Source organism: Chiloscyllium plagiosum, unplaced genomic scaffold (assembly GCF_037043375.1).
Source record: "Chiloscyllium plagiosum isolate Xiang-an unplaced genomic scaffold, Cpla_swu_hap1 HiC_scaffold_37, whole genome shotgun sequence".
Classification (NCBI taxonomy): Eukaryota; Metazoa; Chordata; class Chondrichthyes; order Orectolobiformes; family Hemiscylliidae; genus Chiloscyllium; species Chiloscyllium plagiosum.
The window spans coordinates 79,858,946-79,868,244 of record NW_028270175.1 but is presented as its reverse complement, the minus strand read 5'-3'; the positions used below and the strand labels follow the sequence as shown (position 1 = coordinate 79,868,244).

The following is a 9,299-nucleotide window of genomic DNA, read 5'->3' as shown; positions in this document are numbered from 1 at the left end:
AATCAGCTGGGGAAGTGGGCCAAGAAATGGCAAATGGAGTTTAACACAGAGAAGTGTCAGGTCTTGCATTTTGACAAAATTCAAAACAAGGTCGGAGTTTCATGGTGAATAGTAGGGAAATTCCTATGTCTTATGGTCTTATGGTCTTAAGGATTGTAGTGGAACAGAGGGATCATGGAGTTCAGGTGCACGATTCTTTGAAAGCGGTGTCACAGTTCGCGAGGGCAATGAAGAAGGCTTTTGGCACACTGGCCTTCATTAGTCAGGGCACTGAGCAGAGAAGTCGGGAAGGTATTTTGCACTTGTACAGGACATTGGTGAGGTCATACTTGGGATATTGTGTTCAGTTTTAATCAGAGCTGAAAATGTGTTGCTGGAACAGCGCAGCAGGTCAGACAGCATCCAAGGAACAGGAGAATTGATGTTTCGCGCATAAGCCCTTCTTCAGGAATGAGGAAAGTGTGTCCAGCAGGCTAAGATAAAAGGTAGGGAGGAGGGACTTGGGGTAGGGGCGTTGGAAATGCGATAGGTGGAGGGAGGTCAAGTTGAGGGTGATAGGCCGGAGTGGGGTGGGGGCGGAGAGGTCAGGAAGAAGATTGCAGGTTAGCAAGGCGGTGCTCAGTTCAAGGGATTTGACTGAGACAAGGTGGGGAGGGGGGAAATGAGGAAACTGGAGAAATCTGAGTTCATCCCTTGTGGTTGGAGGGTTCCCAGGCAGAAGATGAGGCGCTCTTCCTCCAACTGTCGTGTTGCCATGGTGTGGCGATGAAGGAGTCCAAGGACCTGCATGCCCTTGGTGGAGTGGGAGGGTGAGTTAAAGTGTTGAGCCACGGGGTGGTTGGGTTGGTTGGTCCGGGTGTCCCAGAGGTGTTCTCTGAAACGTTCCACAAGTAGGCGGCCTGTCTCCCCAATATAGAGGAGGTCACATCAGGTGCAGCGGATGCAATAGATGATGTGTGTGGAGGTGCAGATAAATTTGTGGCGGATATGGAAGTGTCCCTTGGGGCCATGGAGGGAAGTAAGTGGGGAGGTGTGGGCGCAAGTTTTGCATTTCTTGCGGTTGCAGTGGAAGGTGCCGGGAGTGGAGGTTGGGTTGGTGGGGAGTGTGGACCTGACGAGGGAGTCACGGAATTCAGTTTTTATCACTTTTCTATAGGAAGGATTGTATTAAACTGTAAAGACTGCAGAGGAAATTTACAAAGATGTTTCCAGGACTCAGGGCACGGAGTTATGGGGAGACGTTGGACAAACGAGGGCTGTTTTCTTTAGAGTGCAGGAGACTGAGGAGGATTTTATAGAAGTGTGTAAGATCATGAGAGGCATGGAGAAGGTGAATTAAGTCAGTCTGTTTCCCAGGGATGGGGAATCGAGGCATAGAGGGCATCAGTTTAAGGTTAGAGGGGAAATAATACTTGGGAACCTGAGGGGAAACATTTTTACACAGAGGGTAGTATGTATATGGAATAAGTGACCAGTAGACCTTAGATATGATGCAGAGCTAGGCTGAGGAGTGGCAGATGAAGTTCAACCCTGTCAAGTGTGTGGTTGTCCATTTTGGAAGCACAAATAACAATGCGGAATACAGGGTTAACGGTAGGGTTCTTAGTAAGGTGGAGGAGCAGACGGATTTTGGGGTCTATATTCATAGATCTTTGAAAGTTGCCACTCAGGTGGATAGAGCTTGTAAGAAGGCCTATGTGTATTAGCGTTCATTAGCGGAGGGATTGAATTCAAGAGTCGTGAAGTGATGTAACCAAGCTTACAGGACCTTGGTTAGGCCACATTTGGAGTATTGTGTGCAGTTCTGGTCGTCTCACTTGAGGAAAGATGTGGAAGCTTTAGAGAGGGGGCAGAGAAGATTTACCAGGATGTTGCCTGGAATGGAGAATAGGTCGTACGAGGATAGGTTGAGAGTGCTAGGCCTTTTCTCATTGGAATGGCGAAGGATGAGGGGTGGCCTGATAGAGGTGTATAAGATGATCATAGGAATAGATAGAGTAGACAGTCAAAAACGTTTTCCCCGGGTACAACAGAGTGTTACAAGGGGACATACATTTAAGATGAAGGGTGAAAGGTATGGGGGGATGTCAGGGGTAGGTTCTTTACCCAGAGAGTGGTGGGGGCATGGAATGTGCTGCCTGTGGGAGTGGCAGAGTCAGAATCATTGGTGAACTTTAAGCGGCAATTGGATAGGTACATGGATAAGTGCTTAAGCGAGGACAAATGTTCGGCACAACATCGTGGGCCGAAAGGCCTGTTCTGTGCTGTATTCTTTTAAGTTCGATAGAGGTATTTGAGGAGGGTACATTAACAACGTTTAAAAGGCATTTCATCAAATACATGGAGAACAAATGTTTAGAAGGATATGGGCCAAGTGCGAGGAAATTAGGTTAGAGTGGATATAATTTTCTGGCCATCCTAGACCAGTATGGGCCGAACATGCTGCCTTTATGCTGTTGGACTCGATGACTCTATAATTCTGTGACATTTCCCTTCCCAGATAATGCACAGTGTCTAAGTGGTGGAGACAGGCCCTTTCATGGGTTTTTACGATGTACAATGAGTGATGATTTCATCTGGGAATCTGTTAGCACAAGAACTAGTTTTGATAGTTCTCAGTGTCAAGGCCACACAGTGAGAGGATGGTGAGGACCGTATTCAGGAAGGTCCCCACAAGTTGATCTTGGGGGACTGTAGGAACCCTAACATGTATGCTGACCAGTGAATGTCGGCTTTCAGTAATCGGAGTTTAAAAACAATTTGGCTGATTTCTCAATGAATGTTACAAGGAAAGGGTACTCCGTTTCAGTGGTGAATTTTAGCATAAGGTGGCAATGATCGAGCTTTGTAAAGAAACTCTTTAATGCAGATTCAAATTTCGCAAACATGTCATCAACATGTTGAAGATATGCAAGCAGATAGAGGCAAGGTATCATGCCATCAAAGATATGTTTTGCGTGGTTACCAATAAAGATGTTAGGAAGAGTTTTCCCTCGAGAATATCCCATGGTAACACCATCTGTTTGGTCATACAAGTTGTTATTGGAACCGAAGTCAACAACACAAGGTGCTCAGTTCATGTGTATCATAGGCTCCCTACAATGTGGAAACACGCCCTTCAGCCCAAGATGTCCACACCAATCCTCCAGAGAGTAAGCCACCCAGACCTAATCTCCTATTACTCTACATTTATCCCAGACTAATGCACCTAACCTGCACACTATGAGCAGAGCCAGTTCACCTAACCTGCACATCTTTGGATTGTAGGAAGAAACCCATGCAGACCTGGGGAAAATATGCAAAGAGACACGGGGAGAATATTCACACAAAGCCACGATGCCACCAGAAATGAAAAAAGAGATGATGTTTGGTGAACACTGAATCAGACACAAGTGGATTGTCTGAATTTCAATGGCTTATTTGAGCTGTATACTGATAAATAAGCTGGCAATGTTGAAAGAGCACTTAGGCATGCTATCACTCTCAGAATGTAGCTCTCATATGGTCTCCGTGATGGTGAAGGAATCCTTCACTGAGCATGTGGACAACTCATTTAAACATGATTCCCATAGTTTCACAAAGCATTCAGCCAATTCAGGCTGTGCAGACTCAGTAACAGAAATGATAGGACAGAAAAGGGACATCGATTCTGTGTGTCTAGAGGAAACCCATACTTGGTGGGTGCAGTGAACCGTGAGAACAAATTCTATCGTTGGCATCATTAGGCAGTTTACCACCTTCACACACAAAGCCAACAGGTGAGTCACAAATGAATAACATTACATGGGTTTTGGTGCAGGTGGCATGCCGGATATGTCGGCCCTACATTCTGACAACTGGTGGACCGTGTCAGAAAACATGTCCATTTGATCATTCTCTTCTGGCAGCAAGCTGCCTGCGCTCAACCAGCCCATGCTTGTAAGCCTCATTAGAAGTGATTCTGCTTTGGAAATCATTGATTCAATAATCTGAATTATTCTAAGAGTTAAACTGGAAACCAATTCAAGATCAACAGCTCGATGCATCTGTGCATGAGTTAGAAGCAACAAATATAATTCCGCAGGACTCTGGGTCATGTTGGCAAAAGGAATTTTTACAGACATTGTACTTCTTTGATGAGAAAGGCATCTCACTGCACCCCCAGGTACCTATCGCATTTCCGACGCCCGTCCCCCAATTCCCTCCTCCCTACCTTTTATCTTAGCCTGCTGGACAAACTTTCCTCATTCCTGAAGAAGGGCTTATGCCCGAAACGTCGATTCTCCTGTTCCCTGGATGCTGCCTGACCTGCTGCGCTTTTCCATCATGGAGACAACCAAACTCTGCTGTATCCCCATAGTGACACCCTGACCAATCAGAGTCCACCCATCTGGTCTGAGAGTTAAGATTGACAGCTGACTGTTTTTGCTACATCTCCATGGTTATGATGGCCCAGCCAATCAGCATCACCTTCACACTTCATATCAAAAGCTTCAACTCCTTTTGTTTTCAAAACAATAGAACAGGTTTCCACCTGGATGTGAGCAATATTACTGACATAGTTTGCTTGAAATGCTGGGATTACAGTTTGGGGTAAAGTTAATCACTTTAGTTGCCTTCGAAATTCAGCTTAAACAGAGTGGTTAGAAATTTGGTGAGTTAAGTGAATCTCTTTCTAAAAGTTTACATTTATTTGACTTTGAGACGTAACAGCTTAGCTTTAATCAACATTCATTATTGCACAAAACCCATCCATTCTACAGCCCAGCTTTGACACCTGTCCTTTTAAGAAATCACCACAATTACAGAAATACTGTTAACTTCAGAGACACAGAAAAAAAACACCAACAAAATTATGCCGGGAGAAAGTGAGGACTGCGGATGCTGGAGATCAGTGTCAAAAAGTGTGGTGCTGGAAAACGACAGATGGTCTTGAGGAAGAGCTTAGGATGGAAACATCGACTCTCCTCCTCCTCGGATGCTGCCTGATTGGCTGTGTTTTTCCAGCTCCACAATTTTTGAAAAAAACTATTCCATATAAATTCCACAATTTATACCCCACAGGACCTCAGGTAGTAATCAAAGTCATGTTACAGTGCCAGATTGTGGCACATTGTTTCTGTTCTAGTTTGTTAAATGTTATCTTTTTTATTCATTTGTGGGATGAGGGTGTTGCTGTCTCGGCCAGCAATTATTGACCATCCCGAATGGTGCAAAGAGCAGTTAAGATTCCACCACATTGCTGTGGTTCTGGAAAAACATGGAGACCAGACCAGGTAAAGATGGCAATTTCCTTCCCTAAAAGCCATTCCAGAACAAGTTGAGTTTTTTCCAACAATCAGCAATGGATTCATGGCCATGATTCCTCTCATACTTACAGATTTTTCTAGAATTCAAATTCCACCATCTGCCATGGCAGGATTTGAATCTGGGTCCCCAGCACATTACCTGGTCTCTGGATTAGCAGTCCATCACTGGGTCATCGTCTGACCTGCAATATTAGATTATACAGAATAGCACTTACTCTCTATATTGCCGTGAACAGCAGTCCCTGTGTATGCTATGCTAAACAGCAATTTTGGAGTATATGAAACAGAAGTCCCGGTGTGTATTACAGAGAGTAGCTGTCCCTGTCTGTATTATAGAGAAGAGCAGATCCTGTGAATATTGCAGAGAACATTAGTTCCCATGTATTTTCTAAACCTTTCAAGTTTCACAACACGCTTCAAAGAGGAAGAAAGTCTGAATTGCAACACAATAATCCAAAAGTGGCCCAACCTATGTCCTGCACAACTGCAATATGATCACCCAACTACTATATTCAGTGCTCTGTCCCACTAAGGAAAACATACTAAACACCTTTTTCATTATCCTATCCATCTGCGACACCACTTTCAAGGAACTATGAATCGTGTTCCAAGGTCTCATTGGACACTCCCCAGGACCTTAACATGAAGTGTATAAACGCAGTCCTGATTTTCCTTTCTAAAGTGCAGTTCCTCTCAATTACCTAAATTAAACTTCATCTGCCACTCCTCAGCCCATCAACCCATCTGATCAAGATCCTCTGATGTAACCGTCACCGCTGTCCACTCCATCTCCAACTTTGGTTTCATCTGCAAACTTACTAACTGTACCTCCTTTGCTCACATCCATATAATTTATATAAATGACACAAAGCAGTGAACTCAGCATCAATCCCTGTGGCAACCCACTGGTCACAGGGTTTCAGCCTGAAAAGCAAGCTTCCACCACCACCACCACCATCTGTCTTCTACTTTCAAGCCAGTTGTGTACCCAAATGGCTAGATTTCCCTATATTCCTTCTGACCAAATTTTGCTCACCAGGCCACCATGAGGGAGCTTATCAAAGCCTTCATCAATCCTCTTTGGTGATACTTCAAAAGACTCAATTCAGCTTGTGAGACATGATTTCCCATGCACAAAGCCACATTGACTATCCCTAGTCTGTCCTTACTTTTCCAGATGCGTGTAAATCCTATCCCTCAGGATTCCCTCCAATAACTCGTCCACAACTGACGTCAGGCTCACCGGTCTATAGTTCCTGAAAACAGCAGGATATAGTATAGAGAACAGCAGTCCCTGTGAAAATATAGAGAACAGCAGACACGTTGTACAATGCAGAGAACATGAGTCCCTGTCTATAATATAGAGAACAGCAATCCCTCTGTCTATTAGCAGCACATGTGTATGACATAGAGAACAACAGTTCCTGTGTCTTATCTGGAGAACAGCGGTACCTATGTATAATACAGGGAACAGCTGTTCATGTGTATAATATGGACAAGAGCTGACTCTGTGTCTCATATAGAGAGTAGCAGTCGCTGTGTATAATATAGAGAACAGCAGTCACTGTGTATAAGATAGAGAACAGCAGTCCCTGTGTATAAGGTAGAGAACAGCAGTCCCTGTGTATAATATGGACAATAGCTGTCCCTGTGTATCATATAGAGAGTAGCAGTCACTCTGTACAATATAGAGATCAGCAGTTCTTTTCCCTGGAGTGGGGGAGTCCAGAACTAGAGGCCATAGGTTTAGCATGAAAGGGGAAAAATTTCAACGGGATGTAAGGGGCAACTTTTTCATGCAGAGGGTGGTGCGTGTATGGAATGAGATGCCAGAGGAAGTGGTGGAGGCATTTAAATTAAACTAAATTACAGCATTTAAAAGGCATCTGGATGGATATATGAACAGGAAGAATTTAGAAGGATATGGGCCAATGCTGGCAAATGGGACTAGATAAGGATATCTGATTAGCATAGACAAGTTGGACTGAAGGATCTTTTTCTGTGCTGCACATCTCTCTGATTCTGTGGTTTAAATACATCACATCTTTGTCTGCTTCACATTGTTCTCAAAATCTCTCATTTAATATATCAAAGTGATTCTCATCATCATCAAAATGCGAACTGTTGATTACTTCAATAGCTTCATGTTCTCCATTTTGTATTCTGAAATGCCGTTTGCCATTAGGTAGAGCTGGTGGGCAACTTTGTTTTACTTTTGAGGTAAAAACAATGACTGCAGATGCTGGAAACCAAATTCTGGAATAATGGTGCTGGAAGAGCACCTTTATTCCTGAGGAAGGGCTTTTGCCCGAAACGTCGATTTCGAAGCTCCTTGGATGCTGCCTGAACTGCTGTGCTCTTCCAGCACCATTAATCCAGAATTTGTTTTACTTTTGTTGTTCGGAATTGGAGTTGGTGGGAAGGGGCGGCATTTACCAGGGATGAAGTGATGACACTGAGAGTGAGTGCTGAACATAACACGCAGAAAGACACAGACAAATCGGATTGTAGAACAAGTTGATTTGCACAAAGGCAAGTCTGACTTGACTAACGAAAACTGTCCGTACTCAGAACATACGGAATAAGGCAAAAGCATAACAAAAAGAGGACAAACAAAGCTGCTTTTAATATTCTTTAATGAGGGACACACCATTCCCAGAAACACTGCAATACTGGGGCGATGCGTGGAGTTAGTGGAGCAAGCTCCTAACACAACTCCTTCCTGCAAAAATCAGATTAATATTCAGTCCCTCAGTCAGGGACATTTTTTTTTATTTCAAAAATATACTTTATTCATAAAATGATTTGATGGTCTGTACAATTGGTCATGCCATACATATGTAAACATGTACATACAGAGAACAAAACTTATCATTTTTATACAGGGCTGTACATTTTTTGATCATATGCCTATATAATTAGCTGAGGCGTCAGCAGAGCCCAAATGACTGCATAGGCCCCGTGTTCTTCTTTTGGTAGGCAGACTTTACACAGTGGTCTTGGCGGCAGCTGCCCCAAGCTTCAGCGTGTCCCTCAACACGTAGTCCTGGACCATGGAATGTGCCAGTCTGCAACACTCAGTCGGGGTCAACTCTTTCAGCTGGAAGATCAGCAGGTTTCGGACCACCCAGAGAGCGTCCTTCACCGAGTTGATGATCCTCCAGGCACAGTTGATGTTCGTCTCGGTGTGCGTCCCGGGGAACAGACCGGAGAGCACGGAGTCCCGCGTCACGGCGCTGCTCGGGACGAACCTCGACAAACACCACTGCATTCCTCTCCAGACTTCCTCTGCATAGGCACATTCTAGAAGGAGGTGTGTGACAGTCTCGTCCCCCCTCCCCCCCCCCGCAGCCGCTTTGAGGGCAGTGTGCGGTGAGAGTCCGGGCGTGCATAAAGGATCTCACAGGCAGAGCCCTTCTCACCACCAGCCAAGCCATGTCTTGGTGCTTGTTGGAAAGTTCTGGCGATGAGGCATTCTGCCAAATGGCTTTGACAGTCTGCTCAGGGAACCGCTCGATAGGATCCGCCCTCTCCTTTTCCCGAAGGGTCTCAAGGACACTACGTGCTGACCATTTCCTGATGGACTTGTGGTCAAAGATGTTTTTCTTTATAAACTTCTCCACGAAGGACAGGTGATACGTAACGGTCCAACTACTCGGAGCGTTCCGCGACAGCGAGGCCAGGCCCATCCTTCGCAACACCGGGGACAGGTAGAACCTCAGTACGTAGTGACACTTGGTGTTTGCGTACCGGGGATCCACGCACAGCTTGATGCAGCCACACACAAAGGTGGCCATCAGGGTGGAGGTGGCATTGGGTGTATTTTTTCCTCCGTTGCCCAGATCTTTATACAGTGAGTCCCTTCGGACCCGGTCCATCTTTGACCTCCATATAAACTGGAAGATGGCCCGGGTGACTGCAGCGGCACAGGTTCTGGGAATAGGCCAGACCTGTGCCACGTATAATAGCAATGACAGTGCCTCACACCTGATGACCAGGTTTTTTTCCCGC

The 9,299-nt window shown here is 45.1% G+C and overlaps 1 pseudogene; it reads right to left on the bottom strand.

The window, feature by feature from the left end:
* Positions 1 to 7,927: 7,927 nt before the first annotated feature.
* LOC122560927 (U2 spliceosomal RNA) lies at positions 7,928 to 8,103 on the bottom strand (annotated as a pseudogene).
* Between the last annotated feature and the right edge of the window lie 1,196 nt (positions 8,104 to 9,299).